Below are 19,040 nucleotides of genomic sequence, written 5' to 3'. Positions count from 1 at the left end.
TCTCATTCTCATGCAAATTCACATCCTAAGCCTATATTAGTTTTGGTTGCTTGAGGACAAGTAACAGTTCAAGTTTGGTGTTGTGATGTGTGAGCATCTTTCCTATCTTTTCCTAGTGAATTTGCATATAAATTGTTGAGTTTAATAAAGAATTAATTATCTTTTAGCCAATATGGATGCTACTTTGAGTCTTTTGCAATTTTGTTTATTTTAGGTAGCATTCGGCTGGATTTGATGGAGTTTCTGTAGCACAAGAATTAAAGAAGATGGCAGCGAGGAGCGACAAGTACGCGCACGCGTGATTTAGAGCTTTCTATGGCGACACGTGCGCGTGACTGACACGTACACGTGATTTGAAGATTAGCACGGCGACGCGTGCGCGTACCTGACGTGTCCGCGTGACTCGCGAAAAAGACCATCGATGCGTACGCATCACTGACGCGTATGCGTGACATGCGCCGCGTGCAGAAAACGCAGAAAAATGCCAGGGGCGATTTCTGGGTTGTTTTGACCCAATTTCTAGCCCAGAAAACACATATTAGAAGCTGCAGAGTGGAGAGAACAAGTGGTCCCCACCCATCAACTGAAGACTTGCTGATTATTCTGATTTAAATTCAAATATTATTTTTAGGAAAAGATATTTTTTGAAGTTTTAGAAATTAGATTTTAAATTATTAGGATTAGATATAAAAGGGAGAAACTTTTCTTCCCTATGGGGGATTCTATTAAAATTTACATTCCGTATTTTACAGTTTACCAGAATCCTAGTTTTCTTCTCTGAGCCATGAGCAACTAGTCTCCCATTGTTAAGGTTAGGAGCTCTGTCTATTTGTATGGATTGATTTTATTGCTTTTCTATTTTAATTCATGTATGGATTTATAATTTAAGAATTGTTTTCGCTCTTTATCTTATTAAATTGGGTGGAACGGAAGTATGACCCTCTTTCTATTTGAGTTCTTGTATAACTTGGGAAAGCTCTTTACATGAACAACAACTTGAAAACATATTCTCCTAAATTTTAATTATCTGGATTTAACGGGATACGTGACATATAATCCTTTTATTTTTGGGTAATTAGAGTTTTTGTGGCATATAAATTGGAATTTGATCATCACCCTCTAATTGGAATTAATTGACCAAGGAATTGGCTGTTGATGCATTTTAGAGGAGACTAGAAAAGTCTAATAGGGTCTAGTCACACATAGTTTGCCATGAATTAAATCCTGCATAATTAAAATAGTAAGTAAGAAAAGTAAATCCGGAAAATAGATAACTCTGAAGCCTTAACTGCTTTCTCCATATTTTATTCCCAACTTATTTACTTGCCTGTTTTTGAACTATGAATTTACTGTTTAATGCTCTTTGAACTCTCAAACACCAATTTCTGTTTGCCTAACTGAGTAATTCAAGTAACCATTGTTTCTTAGTCCTTCAATCCTCGTGGGATCGACCCTCACTCACCTGAGGTATTACTTGGTACGACGCGGTGCACTTGCCGGTTAGTCTGTGAGTTATAAACACCGCACTACACGCGTCGACCACGCGCATGCATGACGTTGGTCACATCAAAATTCTGTAACTTTGCAAAATTTCAGATTTTGACACCAAACTTTGAATGATCATAATTTCCTCTACAAAAAGCCAAATTTTACAAACTTTATATCAATTTGAAGACCTTTCAATAAACTTTAATTCTAAATAAGTTTCAACAATTTTTAAAAACTATTGCACAAGTTATAACCCATCAAAGTTCACTAAAAATCAGTTTTTTACCAAAAGCCACAAGTACTATATTTTTCCGCATTCTCAAACCACATCCAACCAAAATGATACCAAACTTCCATTTACAGCAAAATTGACCCTCTTAGGTCAAAATTCACCATTTATACAATTTTTTCATCACATTTCACTATTCTCAACCATCAACATCAAATGTGTAACAATATAATCAATCCCCATTCAACTTTTTCAACCAAATTACCATATCATCAACCTCAATATCACATATATCATACCAATACACTTCTCAACTTCACACAATCATTCATCATTATCATATCCTAATCAATCATCATAATCAAACTCAAAAATCATCAATCCATCACAAATCATCATACATCATCATTTAACAGCCCAACAACCATTTTAATTCAAACCTATCCTATGGGTCACTAGCATAAGTGTCCATGAATATTATATACTATATAGAGAAAATCAAAACCATACATTGGCTGATTCCCAAACGCACCAAACACCAAAACGAGGCCACCAAGCTTGATCCAAAGCCTCAGCCAACTCCAACAAACACCAAAACTCAATCTAACGTCATATATATAACAAAATCAAAACCTAGAAACCATAACATACAACACCAAAAGGATTACCTTGTCAAAAAAGGATTGGGGCAATTTCCAACAATTACCTGCTACTAAAGATCACCTAAATAAGCAAAACTACAAAATCCACTCAAAAACCAAACCCCAAAAATACGGAAGTTAGGGCAGGAAACTGGGGAATGAGTTTCGAGTACTTACCAAATTTTCTTAGATAGAAAGGAAGAGCTCATCAAGAGCTTCGCGTGGCCGTAAACGGCTCGTCAATTAGAGTTCCAAAGCTTAAGTTATGGCGCCCGGAAGATGAAGGTGAATAGTGAGCTTATATATGTTGGGCCTTGGGCCCGGTTTGGGCTCGATCCAACCCGTTAGCGTTTTTGGTCCGTTTGGCCTACTTTGGGCCAAAACCTTTAAGATTAGTGTCCGGTTTTCGATTGATAAATTATTTTTTATCCTTTCAAAAAAATAAATCAATTTTCAAAATCTTATTTTTCTCAAAACACAGTACCGAACAGACTTAAATCGGTTCGACCGGTTCGGCTGCCGGTTCGCAGTTTTTCTCGGTTCTTTGCAGAAAATACATTTTCTAACTCAGAAAAATTCATTGAAATCAATTTTTACCTTTATATTTTCAAATTAAAACTTTTAAATTTTTAATCTATTCTGGACACTAAAATTATTTTATTAAAACGGTTTTTACGTGAAAAACTCCGGTTGTTACAAGTGCCATTAACATTTTCAAAAATCTAGTTTTGCACTTTCATACTAAATATATTAAAGTGAATATTACTCAATATATGAACATGTACAAAAGAGAAATATTGATGTTCAGTTTGTTAAATCAGACAATCAATTAATTGAAATATTCACTAAACCCTTAGCTGAGGATAGATTTTGTAAATTAAGAATTGCTTTGGGAATTTCAAGTGCTACTGATATGTTTTAACTGATCTGGCAAGATTTTTTGAGATTTTATCTTGCAGAATGTGAAGAGATATTCTGGGCAAATGATGAATACATTCAAATTTTCAAGTTGTCACCTTTATATCTTTCTTGAATTATTATGTGATCTCTGCATTACTTTCAAAATTATTTTCTTATTACATTAACACATATTTTATTTGATTTTTTTTGCTCTAATAATTTTATTTATTTTGAAAATCTTTTCCAAAATTCATTTTCAAATCAATTTCAAAATGTTTCCTATTTTAAAGTGATTTTATTTTATTCTTGCATCAGTTATAAAACCTTTGTCATTCTATAAACATTTCTTAACTACTCTTTACTCAGCATTAATCACCACCACTTTACATCCTTCTCACCCGAATTTTATATAACTACTCTAGTGTTAGGTTAAAATGCCAAGAAGGAAGATAATTATTAGAAGAAAATGATATCACATATACCCTCATACTTGAAACACTCAACCTTCAACCACTACCATCTTCATTGAAATCACTCCTACATCACCACCACAACACGCCTCTCAACCTCTAACAACTGTTGAATCCATGGTCACAACCAAGACCCCCACTCGTCGCGCCGCTACAACCTCTGAACCAAGTTCTTCGTGCCCTAACTCTACGAGAGAAAAGAGGCCAGTCACAGAGAAAGAAGAAACCCATAAAGCCTCTCTTCCTCCTCCTAGAACCCGTGGTATGGATTCTTGTTTCTCTCTTAATCCCATTGTTGAGCCCAAATTGCATGACCCGATAGCCGATAAATCTGAATATGCAAAGCTTCCAAAAGAACATTTTGATTCCAAACAATTTTTGAACATGACCAATTGACATTTTTTTTCAAATGATATCATTGATAGACTCATTGTTGCTCCAAAATTGATTTCACTAGAAATCCTGGCAGAAAAAGGTTTGAATTTCACTCAAACTTTTAGCCGCCAAGGATGGCTGCCTTTGTTTGCTATTCGTAGCAAAATGTATCCTGATTTGGTTAGGCAATTTTGTGCAAATATGACCTCTCAAGATTCCAGGCTTGTTTCTTACGTAAAAATCAACGTGATTATTCTCGACAAGGGCCGATTGGTAAAGCATTGAGATATCAAAATATTGGAATCCATATTTTTACTTCTGAAAAATGGAATCCTAATCTTCATGTTAGCCTAAACACTGCCCTACGCTCACTACAATATTTTGGGTCTATTGCCACGTTTTTTCAGTCACGAATTTTAAAAAAAGCGGACCACAAAGTACCAATAGTCACGATTTTTCAAAAAAAGTGACCTAAAAAGGTCCATGGTCACAGTTTTAGGTGATCTAAAGGGGTCTATGGTCACAGTTTTGGGAGGTGACCTAAAAGAGTCTATAGTCACGGTTTTGATTAGTGACCTAAAAGGGTCTATGGTCACGGTTTTAAGAAAGGGTGACCTAAAAGGGCCCATGACCACAGTTTTAAAGAGTGACCTAAAGGTATCTATGGTCACGGATTTGGGGGGTGACCTAAAAGGTTCTATAATCACAATTTTGGGAGTAGCTTAAAGGGTCTACGGTTATGGTTTTTGTGGATGACCTAAAACGGTCTATGGCCACGGTTTTACATAAAAGTGACCTAAAAGGAGTCTATGGTCACGGTTTTTGGGAGTAATCTAAAGAGATCTATGGTCACAGTTTTAAAGAGTGACCTAAAAGGATCTATGGTCACGGTTTTAATTAATTAAGACTGTTATATAATGTTTTTTAATAATTGATCATTGTACATAATTATAATTAAAATTTAAGTAATTGTAAAATAATAAAAATTAAAAATTTTAATTTAAACAATTAAAATTTTATGAATAAAATAAATTAATTAAATATTTTTATATTTAAATTAAAATAATTATATTATATTATAATTACCCTAAATTACTATTTTATCTCTTTTTTTACAATTTGAAATAAAAAGAAACCCCAACCTCAAAACGACGTCGTTTGACGTTAAAAAAAATCTTGTTACTCATTTCTCAAGCTCTCTCGTCTCCAGTCTTTCAATGCCTTCGATCCCACACTCAAGGTCATCGTTGCTTTTTATTTTGACACTGCTTCACACTCAGTCGCGCGCCTTCCATGCGTTTGTCGACAGCGACAAAAATAGCACGACTCAGCACTAAAAAAACACAATTATTTTATAACAAAATAGCCATTTTTTCAAAAATTCCAATTGTTTTGTAATAAAAAACTATTTTGTCACAAAATTTAGATTGTTTGTAACAAGGTATTTCTTTGTTATAAAATTCAAGAATTTTTTTTGTAACTAAATCAGGTTTTGATCATTTGAGTTTAACATAATTAAGGTTCTTATATATTTTTTATGATTTTGGGTATTTCATATATTTAAAATTTACAAATTTCAATAATTAAAAATGTAACACCCTACCACACAGAGCCTCATGCTTAAGTCATAAGACAGAGGTGGTGAGGTATTACGACCTCTAAAAGTAAATTTATATATAATAATAGTGAAAAGGATCTTTAACTAGGAGCCTTTGAAGAAAAAGGGATAAAATAAAAGCGTTAAATTGAAAAGTGCAACACTCCGATCGATAACGTAAACGAAGTAGATAAAGTAAGCTGACACGGATATATGTACAATAGAGTGCCAAGATACAGATAGCAAAGCTCAGGTCTCAGTTCGCAAACGTAACCGGTCCGAGCACAAAGTTATACATATATAGATATATAGGAAAACCTAAAAGAAAACCCAAAATACAGAGATACAAAACCTGAGTCTCCAAAATAACCTCTAAGAGGAGTCAATACAGTATATATAAACAATGGAGATAATAAGTATCTAAGTAAGTACAGATAACTAAAATAAAGTCCCGAGAGCTAAGGATCTTTGCTAAATCAGAAGTCTCCAGCATGCCTCAGCGAGGAGCCTCACGTCCTGCATCTGAAAATCACAAAATCCGCATGGTGAGAATCGGAGGTTTTCAGCATGCTAACAGTGCCTACATATCTAACATATAATGTCCTAGGAAAGCCGAAGGCAATCCTAGAACTTCCAACAGATAATTAAAGCTTAAAAACATAGCTAAACCATGAAATTAAAATGGGTAACTAGCTAAGGTCTTCAGACTATCTAATACACTACAAGAAAATTATGTTTTAGCGACAAACTTTTAGTGGCAATAATATAATGGCCACTAATTTCTTAATTTAAGTTATGTTTTTGCGGTAATTATATATTTGTGATTATTACTGTATGTTTTAGTGGCCATTATTACTATTGTCGGAAAATTATTATCTTTTTTACTTTTAATTATAATTTTTTTAAATTATTATGGTAGCTATTGTCATTATTGCCGCTAAACTCTTATTCTCACCTTATTTTTTATCTCATCCATAAATCAAATTGAAAACACTGTAAGAGAAAGAAATGAAAATTTCACTTTCACACAACGCGTCTCGCCTTCCTCTTTCACCTGCGAGCTTCCCCAAACTCTCTCCATCCCTTGTTTCTCTTCGCTTTCTCGCTCTCTCTTTTCTTCATCAACGAAATATTGATTTCGCTACTGGCCTGGGTTAACTCGCATAACCATTGCCATCGCCGACCACCATCACCACCACCGTAACCATTGCGGATAGCCTCCTTCCATCATCCTACTCCTTAGACTTCGTTTCCATCCAATCCACCTCAGATCTGCATCTCTATCATTATTTGTTCATCTCAGATCTATGTCGCCAAGGCCTTCCAACCACCGTTGCTGCTCTTGTTGCAACACCACATCTCCGCCGCTTGCACTATCGCAGCTCTTGCACATAGATGCACAAGATCGTCACCGCCGGTAGGTCTTCTCTTGATGTGAAATTCTGCATAAATTTGATAATATCTAATAGTTAGGGTTAGCTGAACTTGATTTCATTACAATTTTGAACTCTGAATTTTGAAATTAGGAACTGTTACATCGAATTAGATATTATCTCTTACTCTTAATTTCTAGGATTTGAAAGATAGGAAGCTCAAGCGTCAGCTATCTGTTAGAAAATAATTATATGGCAATGCTACGAAAGCTGCTGCCAAGGCGGAAAAGGTAACTTGTTTTGCTTGTATCTTTTATGTTCAACAATTGAACTAAATTTATCCTTTTGTTTAATAATCTCTATATGACATGCTATAGGAAGAATTCAATTTTAGTTGTGCATTATATTCTTATTCAAAATTGACTAAATTCAAGATTAAGTATCAGACTTAACTAAATCTAATTTGATGTGTGAAAAACTTTGAGAATTAAAAGAAATCTTGTGCTCTGGTCTCTTTCTAATTTTTCCAACATTAAGAATCCTAATCTGATGATGGACGACCACATTCACTTCTCTGCTTTCTTCAACTATGATAATCCACCGTATAAGGTCCTTCCTGCCACAGCAGAGCAACCAATAAATTTGCAACATCCCTTGTCTTAAATTGCATCTATGAGCCTGTGGCGATTTCATTTGATGGCCAAAATCTTTACAACCTAGAGTCAATTGCAAAACAAAATTTTTATCATTCTATTGTATTATGGTGTACATAGGGAGGTATAGGGGTGTTCATTACTTTATTTGATAACAGTCACAGAAGTGTGAAGTTGTAGGTTTCTATTTCCTGTAAACGCTAAGTAACGTAAATAGGTTTCATGGTTTGGATTATAGGAATTATCAAAGTAAAATGTTGTTGTTTTGGGCATAAAAAATACCCTTATTCAAGAAGTGAGACTCAAAGAGGAAGAACCCTTATAAAATGCAATGCAATTTCATCTTCCTATTTCATAAAATATTTAGAAAGTATTAGCTTTGTATTAGAAGAAACTTCCATTTTGTTGTAATTGATAGCTCTAAAATATATCTAGTTGTAGTGATTTTTATTTCTAACTTTTTTCATTTGCCTTATTCAACTCTCAACAATTAGTTGTAGTGATTGACTACTCTCAATTGTTTCTTTTTTTTTTCTACTACACATAGGTCGCAGTGTAGATGAGGAAGAAAATAAACGTGACTTGAAGGACCTTACAGAGGATGGAAATATTGAGAGCATGCTTTTTGTCGAGCAAGGGTTGCGGGAATTAGCCTCACTAAAGGTGTCTTTTATATCTTTAGTTTAAAATTGTCTAGGCATGCCCTTCTTTTAGTTTAGTTTAATAGTTTTATATGCTTTTATATTATTATAAAAAAATATCCTTGTTAAATTAGTGCTTAGGCCACTTATAATGTTCTTGATGTGTCAGAATCTTGTCTTAGTAGGTTCTTGTTTTGTTTTTATTGGATTACCAAGGCTATGATGGGGTTTGTCTTTTAATTGTTTCTAAAGCAAGTGTGCATTGGTTTCAAGATTAAAATGTTAATTACAACTAATTCTTAGCCATATATGGTTGGTATGATTTTTAACCATATCGTGGTCTCCTTTGGTTATTTAAGGCGCTGCCAAGGTTCTGAAAACTGAACCGGTCATCAAACCGTTCTTGTCACTGGTCTACTGGTCCAATCGATTCAACCATGGTCCAACCGAAAAAACTGTTTTATAATAGATAATAAATAAATTATAAATAAATACTCTAAAATATAATTATAAATAAAAACACTCTAATGAATCATTGTCCAAGGTTTCTAATTTGATGACAAACAACTGAATGTTGTTAGAAAGCTTCTCTAGGATGAATTGTAACCAAAATTCAGAATAAACAAGAAATAAAAATACATGAATTAAGAGAAAGGCTTCAATTTTAGTAAAAACTGAAGCTTCAATAAACAAACAATGTCATAACAGCTATGCAAATAAAAAGAGCAACTAATTTTGGAAAAGAAAAAGAACATGAATATATGATTAAATGAAATGAAGTGAGGAAATAATTGAACTGAAACATGTCTAGTAAACTCCTGGGTACCAAGAAAGATCAGTAGTTACATTCAAAGAATTAAAAGAAGGAAGAACACATGAAGAATTCAAAATAAGATTACATAGAAATATGCTTGGTTTAGTAACTTGTTCTTGCCATTCAGGTCTCAACTACCTCAATATTGAATCCTACCTCAACTTTCTTTAGATAATGTACAAGTCATGCTTTTAAAAATCTTTTAATTTAATAATACATACTTGATACTTCTTCCACCTTGTGGCTCATTTTCTACCAACTTGGGCATCATAACATATGCTTGCTCTTAATTGCTCTCAACATTGACACCAAGGAACCAAAAATATCAAAGCATTCTATTGCTAACCAATATTCATCCTAGCCATAAATATTACTACAACACTACCTATAACACAACAAATGCACCAAAGGTCAACAATTCAACAACAACGCTGAAGCGTACGAGTAGAGACATATACTGAGGTATAAACCAAGATCATATCTGATCATGGAGGAGTGACAATAGTTTATCAGTGTCACTTTCTGATAAGCCATTCTTAGGAGTAATCTGCAGCTTGGGACACTTGAAGGGATACCCAAGTAAGCATCTATAAAGAGAAAGACACAGAAGGGCCAATTTAATATCAATTTTCAATAAAAAATTAAAAAATAAACAAAAATAATAACAAAAGCTATCTTAAATCCTGTTGAATGTCAAACCATTAACATCTACATATGAATTGACAACAAAGGTGCAAAAGACGATAATGCAGTAATCAAATAATCAATTATCACAAGATCTTCAATAATCAACGAAATCACAACACACAAAACAGGAACATAACAGAACCAGGGCTCATCAGTAATCAAATAATCATTCAAAAAAATTAATACAAAATATTCAAATAATCAGTAATCAAATAATCATTAAACAGGGCATAAAAAATGCAGAAGAATTGAGCAGTGAACTGACCTTTGAAGTATGGGGCTCTGGGGTTTTATGAACAGACGGTGGCAGTGGATCGATGGACAAATGAACGGCAGCTGAGGCTAGGGTTTTTAAATTTTTCTTTGGTTGAGAGGCCTTGACGTTGAGTTGAGTTGAGTTCTGGAAAATGAAGAAGGAGAGAAGGGGCAAGGGGCTCTCAACGCTACCGAAGCTTTGTTTTTTTTGTAATAAACAAACGGCGACGAGACGACGGCGCGTAGGATGAAGACGATGGAGGATGGACGCCAAGCGAGGAAGAAGAGAGAAGCCTCGGACAACCACGGACGACGGTAATGGCTCACTTACTCTATTCGGAGACTGTGGAGAGTAGCTAGGGTTTTCTTTCTTTGATCTGAGGAGAATGAAGGAAGGAAAGTTAGGAACGAAAGGGGGAGGGGCACAGCACAGAGTAACGCGTTCTTCATTTTCCCCTTATTCAAAAAACCAGCTGGGTCACGGTTCGGTTCGACCGACCAGTTCCCGGCCGATTCGACTGTTCAATTGTAGTTTTTGAAATTGGTAGTTTTAACATTTGTCCGAACCGGTTTTCAGAACATTGGGCACTGCAACTTTTCTGCCGGACTGTGTCATGTGACTCAAGTCCTTTTCTGCCACGGTAATTATAACATTACTATTCCCACCTTTTAGATTTAAGTATACTTCCTAGCTCCTTCATTTGCACTGACTTCATTCTGCTAGCCTTATTTTCTCTAACTTCTTGTAGATTATCTATCATCTCTACGTACAGTGGAACAATGCAAGCTGCACATAGGTTGAAGATTATATTTGGATTAGCTGGTTTGAAAGCTACTGAGCTTCAAGGAAATCTTACTCAAGCCCAGCGCCTTGAAGTATGTTTCTTAAATTAATAAATTAGCAGTAAGGTTTGCTTAATATTTATATTTGTGTTATGCTAGGATTTTTTTGCTCATGCTTGGTAGGCTTTTGAACAATTCAGGAAGCAAGAAGTTGACTTTTTTATTGCAACTAATGTGGCTGCTCGTGTAATAACTACTGTACTGTATTTTTGCATCTCAAATTCTTAATTTTTCTTTTTTTGGGGTCCAGGGAAGAAAGAGCCCTAAGAAAAGCTGAAATGGGGCCCAAAAAGGTATAGATCAGCGATTCATTTTTTTATTTTCTTGGAGTTCTGGGATGCCTTGGATTACAATTCTGTGTGTTCACTTCACATTATTGTTTAAGAAATAGTACTTCCTAATAGTGGTATTATATTACGTGGCTTTGAACCTTTCATTCACTCTCTGTATTTTCTCATTCCTAAGATTTTCCATTTAAATATAATCATGCTCTTATAAAATGGGCAGGCTAAAAACATGATTACTCATAAGGAAGAGATCTTTTCCCATCCCCAAAGAACCTGGTTTGTAACAGAGACAGAAAAGAAGGTTGCTGCAAAAGCAGTGAAGGTAAAATTTATTGTTTCATTGTTGTGATATTCGTCAAATTTGATATATATTATTGTCTCACATAATAAGAACGTGGTTTTTATTATTGTACCTATTAGGATATATATTCGAACTTGTTTCCATGCATTATTCAGTAATTGCATGATGGATTTTTAACCAATGCAAAAAAATTTGCCGAGAAAGCGTAGAAAATTAGAAGCGGCTAGAGAGATGTTGGAAGATGAAGGAGATGATGACAAACCTGAAGTATGCACTTCCTGTTTGCATTTAAGGTTGTAATTTTTGTCATGCATCAGGAGAGATGTATGTCATATTGATGTGTGAACATCTTTCCTATCTTTTCCTAGTGAATTTGCATTCAATTTGTTGAGTTTAATTAAGAATTAATTATCTTTTAGCCACTATGGATGCTAATTTGATTCGTGTGCAATTCTATTTATTTTAGGTAGCATTCAGCTGGATTTGATGGAGTTTCCGCAGAAAAAGAGAAGAATGTGAATGATGCTGTCAACCCTGACTTCTCTGCATTCAAACCTGAATAAATCAAGCTACAGAGGTCCAATGGATGTGATTCTAGTGGCGTTGGAAAGCTAACTTTTGAAGCTTTCCAATGATATATAATAGTTTATACCTCTTCTCAATAAAGTCAGCAACGGTGGCACCTAACCTGAGAATTCTCAAGTTAGGCGCCAAGATAACCTATACTCCATTGACCAAGGCTGCGCCTAACTTGAAATTTCTCAAGTTAGGTGCAATGCATAACAACAACCCGCAACAATCTTGACTCCTCAAGTAAGGTGCAACAAATCTCCAAGTAAGGCACAGCTCACTCTCAAGTTGGGCGTGGGTTATTAAGGATTCAAGTGGTCCCCAGCTCTCCTCAAACCCAGCATGCAATCTCCTATTTATTTTGATTAAGCTTCAATTTTATTTTAAAAATAGGAAAAGATATTATTTAGTTTTACAAAATATAATTTACATTAATTAGGATTAGATATAAAAGGAAAAAAGAATCAGCTCTTCGGGCTCTTCTCTTCTCTCTTCTACCTCATTCCGCAATTTACAATTTTTCAGAATCTTAGTTTTCTCTCTGAACCATGAGCAACTAAACCTCTACTGTTAAGGTTAGGAGCTCTGTCTATTGTATGGATTGATAATATTACTTTTCTATTTTAATTCATGTACTGATTTATAATTCAAGAATTATTTTCGTTCTTTAGTTTATAAATCTGGGTGGAACAGAAGTATGACCTTGGTTCTAATTGAGTTCTTGTATAACTTCGAAAAGCTCTTTACTTGAGCAACATCTTGAAAATAATTTCTCCTAAATTTCTAATTATCTAGACTTAACGGGATATGTGACATATAATCCTCTTATATTTGGGTAATTAGGGTTTTTGTGGCAGATAAACTAGAATTGAACTTCACCCTCTAATTGGAATTAAGTGACCAAGGAATTGGCGGTTGATGAAGGTTAGAGGAGATTAAAAAGGTCTAAGAAATTAGGGTTTAGTCACATATAGTTCGCTATGAATTGAATATTGCATGATTAAAATTGTTAGTAAGAAAAGTCAATCCAGAAGATAGATATCTCTGAAACCTTAACTGTTTTCTCATATATATTTCACAATCCATTTTCTGCTTGATTTCTAATATTCTGAATTTATTGTTTAGGCTTTTGAACTCTCAAAACACCATTTTTTGTTTGTCTGACTAAGTAAATTAATCAACCATTGTTGCTTAGTCCATCAATCCTCGTGGGATCGACCCTAACTAACCTGAGGTATTACTTGGTACGACCCGGTGCACTTGCTGGTTAGTTTGTGGGTTATAAATTCCGCACCACATATCACGAGCATTGGCTAAATTTGTATCAATAAACAAGTTGGTACCAATTTTTGCTGTGAAAATTCTTAGCTACCATCCAGGTGTGTATATAAGTAAATCTTGTTCCCATTATGGCTTGACAGATTTGTTCTCCGTACATATGACCAAGATGATGTTAGAGCTGGATCCTGGTTAATTTAAAATTGGAAACTTTGCTTCATTCTCTCTGCTGTATTATTGTATTTCATCTGTGTTAGGCTCTATTTGTTTACTTTTAATCATTAACTATGTGCTAATCATTGATATAACATAGAATTATAGTATTTGTGTTGTTTAAATTTGTATTATGCTTTATTACTTTTCAAGAGAACTTTGTGTATAAATATTTAATTGAATTTAATAAAATATTTTATTTTGTAATAATTAATTTTAGTATATTTATATTATGTACAATAATAATAAATGTTGGTAAAAATAATTTGAAATTTTAGAAAAATGATAGGTTGTTATTTTTAAAAGAGTGAGTATAATTAAAAAAATCTTAAGATTTTAGCAACAATAGTAATGGCAACTAAAAGGAAATAATATTACAATTTTAGAATTATTTTTAGTGGCATATAAATTGCCGGTAAAATAACTTTTGGCGGCAATAGTAATGGCCAAATAAAGTGAATAATATTGCAATCTTAGAAATACTTTTGGTGGCCATATAAATTGCCAAAAAAATGGCCACTAAAAATTATACACTTTTTGCAGCCATTAAAAAGGTCTTTACCGGCAAATGTTGTAATTGCCACTAAAACCTTTTAGCGATAAGCATAAGAAGCTAATATCTAATTGCCAGTAAATGTATTAGCGGCTATTTTTATTGCACTAAAAGCAAAATAAATGGCCGCTAAAAGTGATGTTTTTTGTAGTGATACTCCCCAATCCAATTCCTCCAAACCTCCCAACCACCATCGAAACCAAATGCCACAAACACAATTATTACAAACAAGGAAAATCATAAATAAGATTCAAATATAGCAAATAACCAAGTAGCAAGTAGTTATGCAATCACTTAGGCAATCCAAAACAAAACACACCAACAAACATATAGATGCATATGATGCATGCCTGTCCTAGTGGCTGATGAGTCTCATCTGTTGGTTATAAAGCCAACACGACAAGTCCTGGTAGCTAACCAATGGACTATCCCTCTGTCGCGCATCCCCAACTCGAGTTATCCACAATCATATATATATATAGACAACACCCACACTGGTGTTTATCCACGGGGGCGAGCTCATCTGGAACTTTCACAGTGTCCGGCCACACTTACGACATAGGGTCAGCAGAGTATCGAGTCTCAACCCGGAGCACATGGTGGCTAGCCACTGCTTTCACCCAGGGAAACTTGTATTTCAGATAGGTGGAACTGCAACAATCACAATATCAATCAATCAGCATATATGCATTCATACTCAGCCAAAAATCAGTTTTTATCTCAGCCATCTGGCTAAAAATCATAATTTATAACCAGCCATAAATTATTATCACATACAGGCATTCGGCTCACATCACATACATCACTTCCACCATCATCCTCAATAAACCATATATTCATTATTCGTCATAATTTCTCATAGTTTTTCCCTTTTCTTCATCCACAAGTTACTCTTTTCCTTAGCTTCTTCTTAATTACTAGGCATTTTATAATGATTTAGGACTTAAAGGATGAAAATAGGGGCTTAGAAGTTTGAAATTTGGTTTTAAAAACACAAAAGTCATATTTACTGAAAACAGGGTCACGCGTACGCGTAAGCACCAAAGAAATCCCAAGTCCCGCGTACGCGTGGGCCACGCATACGCGTGAGCGTGCATGTTGGCCCATTACGCGTACGCATTGCTCAATTTTGTGTATGCATGCGGACCAGGCAGAATCGACTGGTCGCGTACGAGAGTTTCGCGTACGCAAAATCCCCATGTTACGCGTACGCATGGGCATGCGATTTTGCCCGCGTATGGGATGCATGCGTATGCATGTAATACATCAACACAAAAAGCTGCTAAGTCCCAATTTTTCAGTTTATGCACCAAACTTTGTTTAAGCTTAACTTCCTTATTCTAAAACATGTTTCCTCCGTTCTTCAAATGACATAAACATCTTGGACCCAATTTTATTTCTAAATAAATTTGACACAAATCGGGACAAAGTTGGGCCAAAATTATAATTTTCAACAAAACCAACAATCCTCAATTTTCAAACATACACTTCCAAATCCTTTTAAAACTAACCAAAATCTTACCAATTCAGCCTTAACCACCTTCCAACTCCCTCCTTCAATCCATAACACATCAACTCTCCATTTTTACCAATATCAACTCAATAATCCGAGTCCAACAATACACAACTTAATCAACCATTATACATACAAATCAATATCACATACCAATTACATACTCCATCAACAAGAACATCATCCACAATCCCTAATCTTTCCAAATTCAATAATACACAACAAGGATTATCAATTACCCATATCAATTACCACATCCACTTAGCCCCCAACATGATATCAAGGTAATCACATCACACAATCAAGCTATAACTTCCAACATCACTAACCACATACATAATAATACAATCTATACCAACCTGTCAACTACATCAATAATTCAATTCCTATCTTAGGGTATCTAGCTTAAGTTTTCACATTACATTACATTTTAAATACAAGAAACCAAAACCATACCTTGGCCGATTCTCCACTCAACCCGGAACACTTCTAATTTCACTTCTCCTCAACTTTCAAGGCCTCAACACCTCACCAATAGATTTTCCAGCATATAGCTCCACTTCAAAGCTTTCCAAAACCTCAATCAAGCTCCAATAGACACATACACACTACCTAATCCACAATATTACATTCAAACATAATAACTCAATAACCAAACACAAGATTTTAAGTATTTCACTTAGGGTTGAGAATCTTACCAAGTCAAAGATCAAAGAGGCAAGACTAAGCTTTTCCTTCAAGCTAATTGGATCCTATAACATCAAAACTCAAAAATCTCAACACTTTTACCCACTAAATTTTGAACTCAAGGGCTGAGGAAACTGAAATAAAATCGTGGCTTACCTCTCAAATGAAGTTGTGGGCTAGAGCTCGACGCCGCGGTCGCGTGGCCTCAAACGGTGCAGTGATCGGAGCTCCGGATCAAAAGTTATCAAGGATTGAAGATTAGGAGCAAGGGTTTGTGAAATTGGAGCTCTCTTCTTCCCCCTTGCCCAATACGGACCTGGTTGGCGGTTTAGCCCGTCTGGTCCAATCTTAGGCCAAATTCTTTAAAATTGGTGTTAAAATTCTCATTTTAATTTTCTCTATCATATTAAACCATAAAATTCACATTTCTAATTTTATAGAATAAATTTTTAATTTATGGATTAATTAGTGGTTAATTAACTGGGTTTACAAAAACTAATGAGAATTTTTTATAATTTAATTTAAATATTAAAATTTTAAATTTACTTTTATAAATAAAAAATAAGTAAACTACTTTTAATTTTAAATTAAAAAATTATTTATAATTTAAAATTAATTAATAATTTGACAAATAAATATTATATTTTTAAAATAATTTAAATAAGTTATAGTTAATTTTTAATTACTGTTCTACCTTCTAATTTTATTAAAATTTTTACATTATCTTAACCCTAACAGTAACCCTAACTCTAACCCTAATTTTCCAAATCTAACCCTACCCTATTTTCAAACCCACCCACTAATCTTCACACACTCAACAAAGAAAGAAATATAGAACGAGGGGAGCAGGGGAGAAGAAGAAGAGAAGAAGAGGAGGAAAGGGGAGGATGGTGCTGATGGAAGGAGGACCACCATCACCGTCGCCGTCACTGAGCTATTGCACCGCCGTAGGAGCTGTCCAGAGTTGTCGTTCTATTTTGCTCTTACTCAACTGTGTTCTTGGTTCACTACTATTATAAATTTTTTTTTAATTTGTTCTTCATTTTAATTTGTTCACTGCTGCTATTCTTGATTTTAATTTTAGGATATTTGCATTCTGAAGATTTGTTGTAGCAGCCGTCATTGAGCAACCTCTCCTCGCCGAGAAATAACATCCCAAGCACTCATCTGCTACTGGTTCAATTTATTTCTGCTTGTTCAATTTATTTCTGAGTTGCTGCCTTGCTGGGTTTAGGAATTTTGTTAATAGTAGCATTGAATGATTCTTTTGAAGATGGAACAATTCTGCTTGTTCAATTTATTTCTGAGTTGCTGCCTTTCTGGGTTCAGGAATTTTGTTAATACTATCTTATTCTACCTTGCTAATTTTGTTAATAGTTGAATTAAATAATTCTGTTGAAGAATGTTTAAAAAAATAAAGAAACTATTCTTCTAACTATTTTAAAAGCTGTAATCTTGTGTTCTCTTTGCTGTTATTAGTTACAACTGCTTAATTATGAAATTTAGAATCTAATAAATGTGTCATATTCTTATAGCTTGCATAGCTTTAATTTTTTCTCACTTTTTGGTAGAATTGAAAAAGAAAAAATATGTTCTTATTTGGGATCAAACTTGCCTAAGTATGGAGCTCATCTTTCACAATTTTATTTGATGCATATATAAGATCAAGTAGAAAGGAAAGAAATGAGAGAACCTACTCAAGTAAAGTAGACACAAGATGAATGCAATGTGTATAGATAAATAGTAATAAAAAAATAATAAGAAATCTATTTGAAGAGAATATAATGTTGATGACAATATATATTATGGTAAGAGAAGAATGGAGGTTGTGACTTGTGATAATGTCTTAGATTTTTTGTTATTTGAACTACTTGTGACAATTTTTTGTGTGTTTCAACAGATGGATTTAGAGCCTTAATTTTCCTTTAGTTAGGCAATCTAATTGATAAGTTATGTGTTTTTTTGTTGTATGCAATAGCACTATATATTATTATATTATGACAGTGGAAGAAACTAACCCACCAAATGCGTGAAAACCAAGAAGTTATATGAAATTAGCTATTATATATACCAGTTTCGATTAGAAGGTTTTATTGGCTTTATATTTTTCTACCAACATATATATAATTACATGGGAAGAAATTTGGTGAATTACATGAGAAGTAATAGTATTCATTGAATAAGCTATCTAGATTTTCTTATGCAAAAAAATGTGGCATCTACTTCACATTGCTCACAGCCCAACAACATTGAATATGATATGGCTATGGAATGGTACTTATGATGAGTTATTTTGATGAGAAACGAATCTCTCCCAAAACACCAAAAACTAGCCGGCAAGTGTACCGGGTCGTATCAAGTAATAAAAACTCACGGGAGTGAGGTCGATCCCACAGGGATTGAAGGATTGAGCAATTTTAGCTTAGTGGTTGATTTAGTCAAGCGAATCAAGTGTTGGTTGGGTGATTTGTGATTTGCAGAATGTAAATTGCATGAAATTAAAGAGAGCGGGAAAGTAAATTGCTGAAACTTAAAGAACAAGAAATTAAATAGCAGAAACTTAAAGTGCAAGAAATGTAAATTGCAGAATCTTAAAGCGCAAGAAATGTAAATGGCTTGAAAAGTAAAGGGGATTGGGATGAGGAATTGCAGAATTTAAACAAGGAAAAACT

At 34.2% G+C, this 19,040-nt stretch overlaps 2 long non-coding RNA genes across 2 annotated transcripts; one reads left to right on the top strand and one right to left on the bottom strand.

Annotated features, from left to right (window-relative positions):
- Window positions 1-9,190: 9,190 nt before the first annotated feature.
- On the bottom strand, window positions 9,191-10,577 carry LOC112773247 (uncharacterized). The gene is made up of 2 exons (XR_003187850.3): window positions 10,134-10,577; window positions 9,191-9,768 (listed from the first exon to the last, which is right to left on the bottom strand). It is a non-coding gene; the product is annotated as an uncharacterized lncRNA (long non-coding RNA).
- Window positions 10,578-10,792: 215 nt separating this feature from the next.
- LOC140181665 (uncharacterized) lies at window positions 10,793-12,662 on the top strand. The gene is made up of 3 exons (XR_011876702.1): window positions 10,793-11,259; window positions 11,474-11,895; window positions 12,025-12,662. It is a non-coding gene; the product is annotated as an uncharacterized lncRNA (long non-coding RNA).
- Window positions 12,663-19,040: the final 6,378 nt, after the last annotated feature.

The sequence above is a fragment of the Arachis hypogaea genome, chromosome 18, assembly GCF_003086295.3.
Source record: "Arachis hypogaea cultivar Tifrunner chromosome 18, arahy.Tifrunner.gnm2.J5K5, whole genome shotgun sequence".
NCBI classification, from domain to species: domain Eukaryota; kingdom Viridiplantae; phylum Streptophyta; class Magnoliopsida; order Fabales; family Fabaceae; genus Arachis; species Arachis hypogaea.
Note: the sequence above shows the minus strand (reverse complement) of the source record. Positions and strands in the feature narration are given on the sequence as shown.